We start from the raw sequence: 9,976 nt of genomic DNA on the forward strand, positions 1-9,976 counted from the left end.
CCTACCTGAAGGGACGGGTTCACCTTGCAGGACTCTGACCTCCCCTGGCAGCTACATCCCACTGAAACAATAGAACGGTCAACTTAGAAGGGTGAAACGCATATGTTCAACCTTTGGGGCTTTATTATCATGTCAGACAGCTGCTCTATGAAAGCAGCATCACTCAGTTACTAGTGTTTAATACTTACATTACATTAGTATCCAGAGGCCAGGGATCCACTGTTCTAAGCACTGCACGAACATGTAAAACGAGACAGCAATTCAGTTTTCCTTGTAGGCTTCCAATCCAAGTACTGACCTGGCCTTCCTTTGCCTGCAGCCAGCCTACATTGGGAAGGCCTTGCCGGTGTAGCTGTACCAGTGCTATACCAACAAAGCAGTCACAGTGCGCATGTGTATCAGCAAAACCGCACTTTTGCGGGGACAGTTCATTCCAGCCCACACTACCCACACAAATAAAATAAGCTACACTGGCAAAGCAAAGTTTTGCCAGTATAACTGTGTCTACACTAGGGATTTTGCCAGCCCAGCTTTGTCAGTCAGGCATCCCACCGTGTCACAGCTCTGCCAGCAAAAGTTCATAGTGCAGAGCTTCCTTTGAGCTCCAACGAGAATACAAGATGGCCCAGTGGTTAGGGTACTAGGTTAGGACACCTGTGTTTAATTCTTGGCAGGGACCTTAGGCAAGTCACTTAGCCTCTCTGGGCCTCAATTACCCATCTGTACAATGTAGGTAATAGCACCGCCTTGCCTCACAGGAGGCTTGTGAGGATAAAAATACATTCAAGATCGTGAGGTGCTGATATTATTGGAAGTGGGAGCCACATAAGTACCTAACATAGATAGTACAAGGTGGCATGCATGAATACATTTACAATCCATCAAATCAGTCCTCTGCAGAATAAAGCTGCCTAACAATGCACTCACCCAACAGATGGTAACTGAGTTAGGATGTATTCTGCAAACAGTTCATAAGAAAGGGGTATTAAACGAATTTACTGACAAAGCAGATTCACAGCTCAGGACAGTGACCCTGAAGAGGTTAGGAATGGCATATTCTTCTGTTGGGGCCTTTAGTAATAAAACTAAAACTGTTAAAAAATTAAGTAGAAGCTACACTAAAGCTCATGTGAAAGCAATATTAAAGTGGGTTTTACTCAGAAAAGTGACTATAAAAATGGCATTGCGGGATTCTGTGTTTATTATGTCTCAATGACATCATAGCAACTTTGCTCAGTTTACAAGGAAAAAGCTGCTTTTTCTAACTGCCCACACTCCAAGTTCAACCTGGGATCTGTGATATCCAGATGTGTTCTTTCTGGCTCATGTATCATCTCCGGTAACATGGAAGGACTGATCCTCCGCACCGCACAGGCTTGCTGTGATTTTGGCTGAAAAAATCCAGACAGGTTTCTATGAAGTGAAACACAACCCATATAGTGTTTGACTCTAAAGTGCAGATCAGCGGACTGAAGACTAGCTGAGGCGTCAGGCTACCTGGTTCTACTCCCAGCTCTGACACTGAACTGCTATGTGGCACTGGGATAGTGACTTCATCACTCTGTACTTGGATACATCTTTAGTACTTATATGGCCCCCATTACTGTAGTATCTGGTGCCTCTGTTTCCCCACTTCCCTTCATCTGTCGTGTCTATTAAGATGATAAACTCTTTGGGACAGGAACTGTCTCTCAGGCCAAGTCTACACTAGAATCTCTGCCAGTACAGCAATGTTGGTTAGGGGTGTGATTTTTGGCGGCATTTCTATGCCAGCAAAAGCCCTGGTGTAGACATGGTTATCACCAGTATAAAAGTGTTTTTGCTAGGATAAAAAGAAAAGGAGGACTTGTGGCACTTTAGAGACTAACAAATTTATTTGAGCATAAGCTTTTGTGAGCTACAGCTCACTTCATCGGATGCATTCAGTGGAAAATACAGTGGGGAGATTTATGTACATAGAGAACATGAAACAACGGGTGTTACCATACACACTGTAACAAGAGAGCTTTCAGAGTAGCAGCCGTGTTAGTCTGTATTCGTAAAAAGAAAAGGAGTACTTGTGGCATTACTAGCAGGAGAGGGCGGGGGGGAGGGAGGGGAACCTTTTGTAGTGATAATCAAGGTGGGCCATTTCCAGCAGTTGACAAGAACGTCTGAGGAACAGTGGGGGGTGGAGGGGGGGGGAATAAACATGGGGAAATAGTTTTACTTTGTGTAATGACCCATCCACTCCCAGTCTCTATTCAAGCCTAAATTAATGAAGTCAGTTGTAGCTCACGAAAGCTTATGCTCAGATAAATTGGTTAGTCCCTAAGGTGCCACAAGTCCTCCTGTTCTTTTTGTGAATACAGACTAACACGGCTGCTACTCTGAAACCTGTCATTTTGCTAGGATAGATTATTTCACTTGGGGAACGAGTATAAGGTATGCCACAAATGCACTCCTTTGCTGGTATAAATTACACCTACACCTCGTATAGCTATACAGGCAAACCTTTTCCAGTGTAGACCTGGCTTCAATACGCCTATGTACAGTGCCTAGCTCTGAAGAGCCCAGATCTCAGTTGAGATCTTTTGGGGCTGTTATAAACAATAATATGCATTGTCTTTCTTGGCCATAAAATGGCAGAAGCGTTGTCAGAAAAGCATGGAAGTATATAGGCAAAGCACAGTAATCAAGGACCCAACCTAGTAGCTAACTAGGTACCCCACTCCTTTGTTTCCATCCTTAGATATGGATATACTTTTACCAACTTACTTGCATTTTCAGCATCTAGCCTGTTACAAATTTCTGACTAAATCTTTAAGAATGTGCTAAAACGCCAGTTGACTGATGCTGAGCTGACTGGAGGATAATAATGCAAGCCTACTAAAAAGTGTCCAAATTCAGATTTCAAATAACCTGTCTTCCATGATTTTACTTCCATAACCATGCTCCATCTTGATGCAGTAACACAACTGCCTTTGCAACAAGACATACTGTTTCATAGGCGCCGACTTTCTAATCTCCTGGGGGATGCTCTCCCCGGCTCTGCCCCTTCCCCCAAGGCCCCATCCCCACCCCACCTCTTCCTGCCCCGTCCCCCGAGTGTGCCCCGCCCTCGCTCCTCCCCCTTTCCCCCTAGCGCCTCCTGCATCCTGCAGAACAGCTGATCTGCGGCGGGCGGGAGGTGCTGGGAGGGAGGGGGAGACTCTGATCGGTGGGGCCACCAGTGGGTGCTCAGCACCCACCATTTTTTTACATGGGTGCTCCTATCAGAACCTTTGGACTGTTTTAAAGGCCAGAAAGGAAGGAATTAACTCAGGATTACAGTCCATCAACAACGTTTATATTCTTCCTCCTGGTCTGGGCTCAACCGCCGACCTCTGTATTCACGATCGGTCATGTTGATTTAAGCCTGGTCAACACACAGGTTTTGTATAATTATGTTGATTAGAGGTGTGATATTTTACCATGACGGTTATACCAGTACAACAACTAGTGTGGACACAGCTATACCCCTGTAAAGATGCCTTATACCAGTATAGCTTATTCCCCTTTCCACATAGCAAGAGCTATACCAGTATGAATCCTTTTATATCCACATACCCGTGTCCACCCTTAGGCCACGTCTACACTACCCACCGGATTGGCGGGTAGTGATCGATCCCCGATAGCTCTGCCGTCGACTCTGGAACTCCACCAGGGTGAGAGGCGGAAGCGGAGTCGACGGGGGAGCGGCAGCTGTTGATCCCGTACCGTGAGGACACGAAGTAAGTGATTCTAAGTCGATTTAAGATACGTCGACTTCAGCTACGCTATTCTCATAGCTGAAGTTGTGTATCTTAGATTGATTCCCCCCCAGTGTAGACCAGGTCTTGGGGGAATTGTACTGCTTTAACAATACCAGCATAATTAAAGTAGGGCAACTTGTGTGTGTGGACGAGGCCTAAATTACAGAGATTCTATAGCTCCAATTTTGGCCATGTGTGATTCCAAGCCTGATTTCCACTGAGCCTGCAACAGTAGTGATACCAGCCTGCAATCCTTTGAGTCACTCAAAAAAAAATATAAAATCTACTAGTGAGCTACGCAGTGATGCACCACACAAGGACTCAGCTCGCGTAACCTGTCACTCAGGGGTGTTTTTTCCACACCCCTGAGCGACATAAGTTTTGCTGACATAAGTGGTAGTGCAGACAAGCTCCAAGTGAGGTTACAATATGCTCCTATCCTCCGTCTCAACATATTTACTCTGGTGTAGGAACCACATCTTCAGCTGGTGTAAATCAGCATGTCACTGCTGATTTACACCAACTAATGATCAGGCTCCTAATTCTTAAGTTATATAGAAAGCTGTGTGCGCCACCATTTTTAACCACAATTCTTCTGGAACCTAAAAAATGCCTAGGGAGTTCTACTTAAAAACCAATGCTACAATATGGCCCTCTGTTTTTAGCCTTTCAGTACACAGTGGAAGAAGCATTTCTGAAATCCCTCCAGCATTTAGAACAGTGACTGGAATGTTTACAAGATTGAAAGTAAATGGACACACATGTATATATTTGGCCTTGAGATCTGGTATTAACGGACTTTATATTTGTGCATGATAGGAAGAGCCGAATAACCTGTGATATATTTTGTCTCTTGGGAACAAAATCACTCAAAAATTATCTGAGACGTAATTCAATAACATTTTGTTCTGTTATTTTGCCAAGCTCCCTAGAAATATTTACAACGGCAGCTAACCTTGTAACTATCACCACAGATGTTGCTCATTTAGCCCCCATGCCATCTCAGGCCCCTGGTCTTCCAGGAACAAACTGCCAAAAGAAATGTTTTTAGAAAAACACATGTGGTCTTTTCTAAGAAGTCTTCAAGGTATCTGGAATATAAATTTTTGTAGTGTGTGGCATTGTTTATTTATTTGCACATTTTTTGGTGTGGCTTGTTTAACTACCAGCTGGAGAGGCAGAATGCATGATTATTATTTTATTAGCGAGCACATTCATTTTACACTAGTGTAACTCCATTGACTTGAGTAGGTAACTCCTGATCTACACTAGGATGCAGAATCAAGCCCATAGTCTTTGCCCTGAGGACCTGACAATCGAAACTTAAGGCAGGAAAAATAATACGGAAATGTTAGTTGTAATAGCAAAGGAGCAGTGACAATACTGTAGTCACAACTGAAAATGTGCAAAATGATCTTAAAGCCCAAGCAAGGCAAAACTCACCTGAGTTTGGAGGGGAGATGTGTATAAAGTTGAAACTCTGAGTCACTGAAACATTTGCCAAAGTTCACCAGTTCTGATCAAGTTTCAAGTTGGCCTGGGTCCCATTTACAGCTGCAGGTGGAAACCATGCTAAACTCATAGTTTTGACTGACAATCAAGCAAAATTTGGAAGTTTTGGTTGAGTTTCTCTTTGAGTTTTTGTTTTCTGATGAACCCAAAATTCAGAATGAAACATGGAGGGTATGAACTGAAATTCGGGGAGGGAAACAGGTTTTCATAGGCCCATGGCTCCCAAACCATCAAGCTTTCCACAGTCCCAAACTTGACTAAACAAAACTCCTTCCCCAAACCCATCTCTTTTACCAGTTGTAAAAGTTACTGTCAGTGACGGTGTAAATGGACTGTCTGTTTTTCCCCAGCCACACAGTACTGCCAATTCAGTTTGCTTACCAAAGGGAGAAAAGTGATTAGAGCAGGGGACTAGGCATCAGGACTCCTGGGTTCTATCCCTGGCTGTGCCACTGACATACTGTGAGATTTGCTGAAAGTCACTCACTTAACCTCTTGTTCCTTGTTTTCCCCTTTTCTGTAAAAAGGGGACAATAATGCAGTTGTGAGAATTAATGCTTCCGGAGCGCTTGAGGCTCTTGGGAGGAGAGGTGCCACAGTAAGGCTGCTCGTTACTATGCACCGCAGTCTTGAAATAGAAGCTGAAAGGAGCCTTTTAAGCATTTTCAATTTGATCTATCCATATCCACCCAAAAAATGTATTAAAGCTAATGTTAAAAGAATTATGTAATACATAGGTTGAGAAAAGAGTGTCTATACATCTGGATATAGTGCTTAGATTAAATACCCAAATACTACATCTAAAACTAACCCAATTCATCTGCAGATAACACTTTACAACACTTTAAAAGAAGAATAAAGATTACTTGTTACCTGAGACCAAGGAGCTGGGTTTGCAGGAGTTGTGTATAGATTCCACAGTCGAACATCACCTGCAGTGCTTGACTTTCCAAACAACAAGAGAGACCCAATAGTGATATAAATAAGGGCATATCTGTTTGAATAGGCAGCAGTATATGAATGGGAACTTAACTGCAAACTGAACTTAACTGCAAAAGCTTTCTAACCTTAAAGAACAGCAAACAACCACTGAGAAGAAAAGAGGTGTCAATGACACTATCTAATTAACTAATATAGCTTTCTCCTGTTGGCAAGTCTGCTTTGCTACTTCCTGTACGCAAAGCCATACACTTTTTTGTTGGTGTGTGTGCATGTGTTGAAGGCAGGCCCATTGACACATTGAGTTCAGCATTGTGTGGGTGGGTGGGATTATTTCCCAGCCTTCTCAAGAAGTCATTTCCACAATCAATTTTGTCTTTTAAAAACACTTTTAATGAGATATTTTCTTACAGCAAATGCTCCAAGCTAAATATCTAACTATCGCTTTGAGGTCTGGAGCCCCATATAGGGTGGGATTTGGGGAAGTGCCCAGCACTGACCTAACGCTAGTCCAGTATTATGCGCTTTTGGAAACCGTACCCCTAATCAATACTTGGAAGTATTTAAATTAGGCCTTTCATCTTTCCAATGTCATCCATGTAATTCTTGTTGCCGGTCAAAGGCCTGGTACTACAAACAATTACCAATGGACACATGGCCTGATACTTCTCCAAATGACATCCACAGTGCACGATTAAGCCTACAGAGCCAGATTTGTACAGGTGTTTAGATGCCTAAAGACACAGATAGGCACCTACTCGGGTTTTCAAAAGCACCTGGGGACCTTCCTGCATCTTTTAGGGCTTGGTTACACTTGCGAGTTAGAGCACATTAAGGCAGCCCCAGGCGCCCTAGCTCACTACCCGTCCACATGGCAAGGCACATAGAGTGCTCTGAGTTCACAGCTAGTCTACTCCACCTCGGTGGAGAAGATTAATGCTTGCTGCGTCTTGGCTGAAACACTTGGGCGTCAGTGTGAACGAGGTGTTGCATTACTGCGCTCTGATCGGCCTCCAGAAACGTCCCATAATCCCCTTAAGTCAAGTGACCACTCTTGTCATTGTTTTGGAATCGCTGCAGGAATGTGGATATGCCCTTTGAAAGCTCCATTTCTGACAGCCGGCTGCTTATCTGCTCCAAGACAAAGCAACCATTATTGTGGAATGCTGTGTGTGAGAGAGAGGCAGGGGAGGAGGAGGCGGGGTCTGCTGCTGTCTGAATTTACAAGACAGCATGCTGACATGCTCTCAGACCCCCCAAAACCCACTCTCTCTCCCCCCACATACACACAACACACTCCCTGTCACACCCCACCCCCACCCCCATTTGAAAAGCACGTTGCAGTTACTTGCATGCTGGGATAGCTGCCCATAATGCACCGCTCCCAATGCCACTGCAAGTGCCACAAATGCGGCCACGCCATTGCACTTGAAGCTGTCAGTGTGGACAGACTGCAGCGCTTTCCCTACTGCGCTCTCTGAAGGCTGGTTTAACTAAAGCGCTCTACATCTGCAAGTGTAGCCATGCCCTAAGCATCTGGCCCATAGTGCTTACTCCCATGACTAGTCTCAACTTCAACAGCCACTCATGGTAGTAAGCAATACACCACGTAGTATTTACAGGATCAAGCCCCAGAGTAGAAGTACAAAGAAAAATGCAGATAATTAAATTCAGTTGTATCTGTCAAGACTTCATGGACACAAGCACAGAAAAGAGGAGTTTGTTATTTGTTTCCAGGAGCATAACAATCTTCTCGTTGTAAGAGGAGCTCTTGCTCTCTGTGCGTCTTGTTTTCCTTTTGCATCCATTCACACATTATTTAACTTTTGACTTGGACGCAGCAGGTAAAAGCATTTAACAGCCCAGAGAAACTTGGCTGCTTGTTCAAACGGCGCTGAGAAGAAAGGGGGTGTAACAAACTGCAGCTCGTCTACAATTTTTGTTTTAAATTTTCACGTTTTCAGCACTGCATTCTTCTAACATGAGAGGGGTAAAGAGGAAAGAAAAGAAATTATATTCCACAGAGACAGCATAACATTTTCCAGTGTTATAGAATGTTCTCTATTGTCCTCATTTTTCGCTTTTAAGAAACATATTGCTTCTTCTAGAGAGGAAAGTTCAGAATAAATACTTAGCAGGGAGTAGCTCACTATGCTTATGGGACATGGCGTATCAGGAAGAGCAATTTGGTTGTCTTACCCTGTGGACACAACAAATCACAAAAGCCACTAACAGTTGGCAAACCTGGGCACCCTTGTTGGTAGCCTCTCCAGAGCCAATAAAAACGGGGGGAGTCAGAGAAGAGCTACAACAATGATTCAAAGACTGGAAAATCTGCTTTACAGTGACAGACTTAAAGGAGCTCAATCTATTTAGCTTATTTTAGAGAAGGTTATGGGATGACTTGATCACAGTCTGTGGGTATCTAGGCGGAGAGAAGAATTCTGATAGCAGAACACTGTTTACACTAGCAGAGAAAGGCATGACGAGCCAATGGCTGGATGTTACAGTTAGATAAAATTCATACTGGAAATAAGGTGAAATTTTTTAACAGTGGGAATAAATGACCACCAGAATAATTTATTGATCATCGATATTCTCCATCACTTGGAATCTTTAAATTGAGACTGGATGTCTTACTAAGAGACCTGCTCTATTTCAACCACAAGCTGTTGGGACTGATGCAGGAATCACTGGGTGAAATTATCTGGCCGGTATCATGCAGCAGGTCTGACTAGATCAGGGGTCTCAAATTCAGTTTACCTTAGGGCCAGTGCCAGTCCTCAAATCCTCCCAGTCGGCCAATAATGTCACTCATGCCGCCCAGAACCTGCCCCCCCAAAACTCCGCCCCCCACCTGCCTAAGGCTCTGGGAGGGAGTTTGGGTAGGGGAGGAGGTCTGGGGTAGGGGATTGGGGTGCAGGCACTGGGAGGGAGTTTGGGTGCAGAAGGGGTGAGAGGTTGGGCTCTGGGAGGGAATTTGGGTGGGGGAGGGGGTCTGGGGTGCAGACTCTGGGAGGGAGTTTGGGTGCTGGGTGCAGGCTCTGGGCTGGGGCAAGGGGTGGGGGTGCAGGAGGAGGGGTGGGATTTCAGGCTCTGGGAGGGAGGAGGGGGAGGGGTGCAAGCTCTGGGAGGGAGTTTGGGGGTGGGAAGGGGGTGTGGGAAGGGGGCAAAGGCTCTGGGAGGGAGTTTGGAGGCTGGGGGTGTGTGGGGAGGGGTGAACGCTCTGGGAGGGAGTTTGGGGGTGGGGGTGCAGGCTCGGGAAGGGGGTCAAGGGGTGCGGCGCTTACCTGGGGCTCCAAGGCGGGGCCGGCCAGGGGTCCTCCGCACGCTGCTGCCCCCAGGCACCGCCCCCACAGCTTCCCATTGGCCGCAGGGGTGCTTGGGGCGGGGCAGCGCGCGGAGGGGCCGGCAGACACGTGGCGCGAGCAGGCAAACGCCGCTCAGCTCCGCTGTGCTGCCGGGGCCCCGGGCCATTTTAAATCGCCTGGGGAGCGCCTGGGGGCGGCAGGTGGGGCCAAGGGAGAGACCCGGCCCCAAAACTACTGCTGCCCGGCGGGTCACATTGGGGAGGTTCGAGGGCTGCAGATGGCCTGCGGGCTGCGAGTTTGAAACCCCTGGACCAGGTGATCATGATGGACTCTCCTGGACTTAAAATCCAGGAATCTAAGGACCAAGGGTAAAATTCACCCCTATGCGGAACGCCAGTGTAAGTCCTGCACAGGATGGAATTTCAAGTCTGTAGCATGAAC

Source organism: Natator depressus, chromosome 1 (genome assembly GCF_965152275.1).
Source record: "Natator depressus isolate rNatDep1 chromosome 1, rNatDep2.hap1, whole genome shotgun sequence".
NCBI lineage: Eukaryota > Metazoa > Chordata > Testudines > Cheloniidae > Natator > Natator depressus.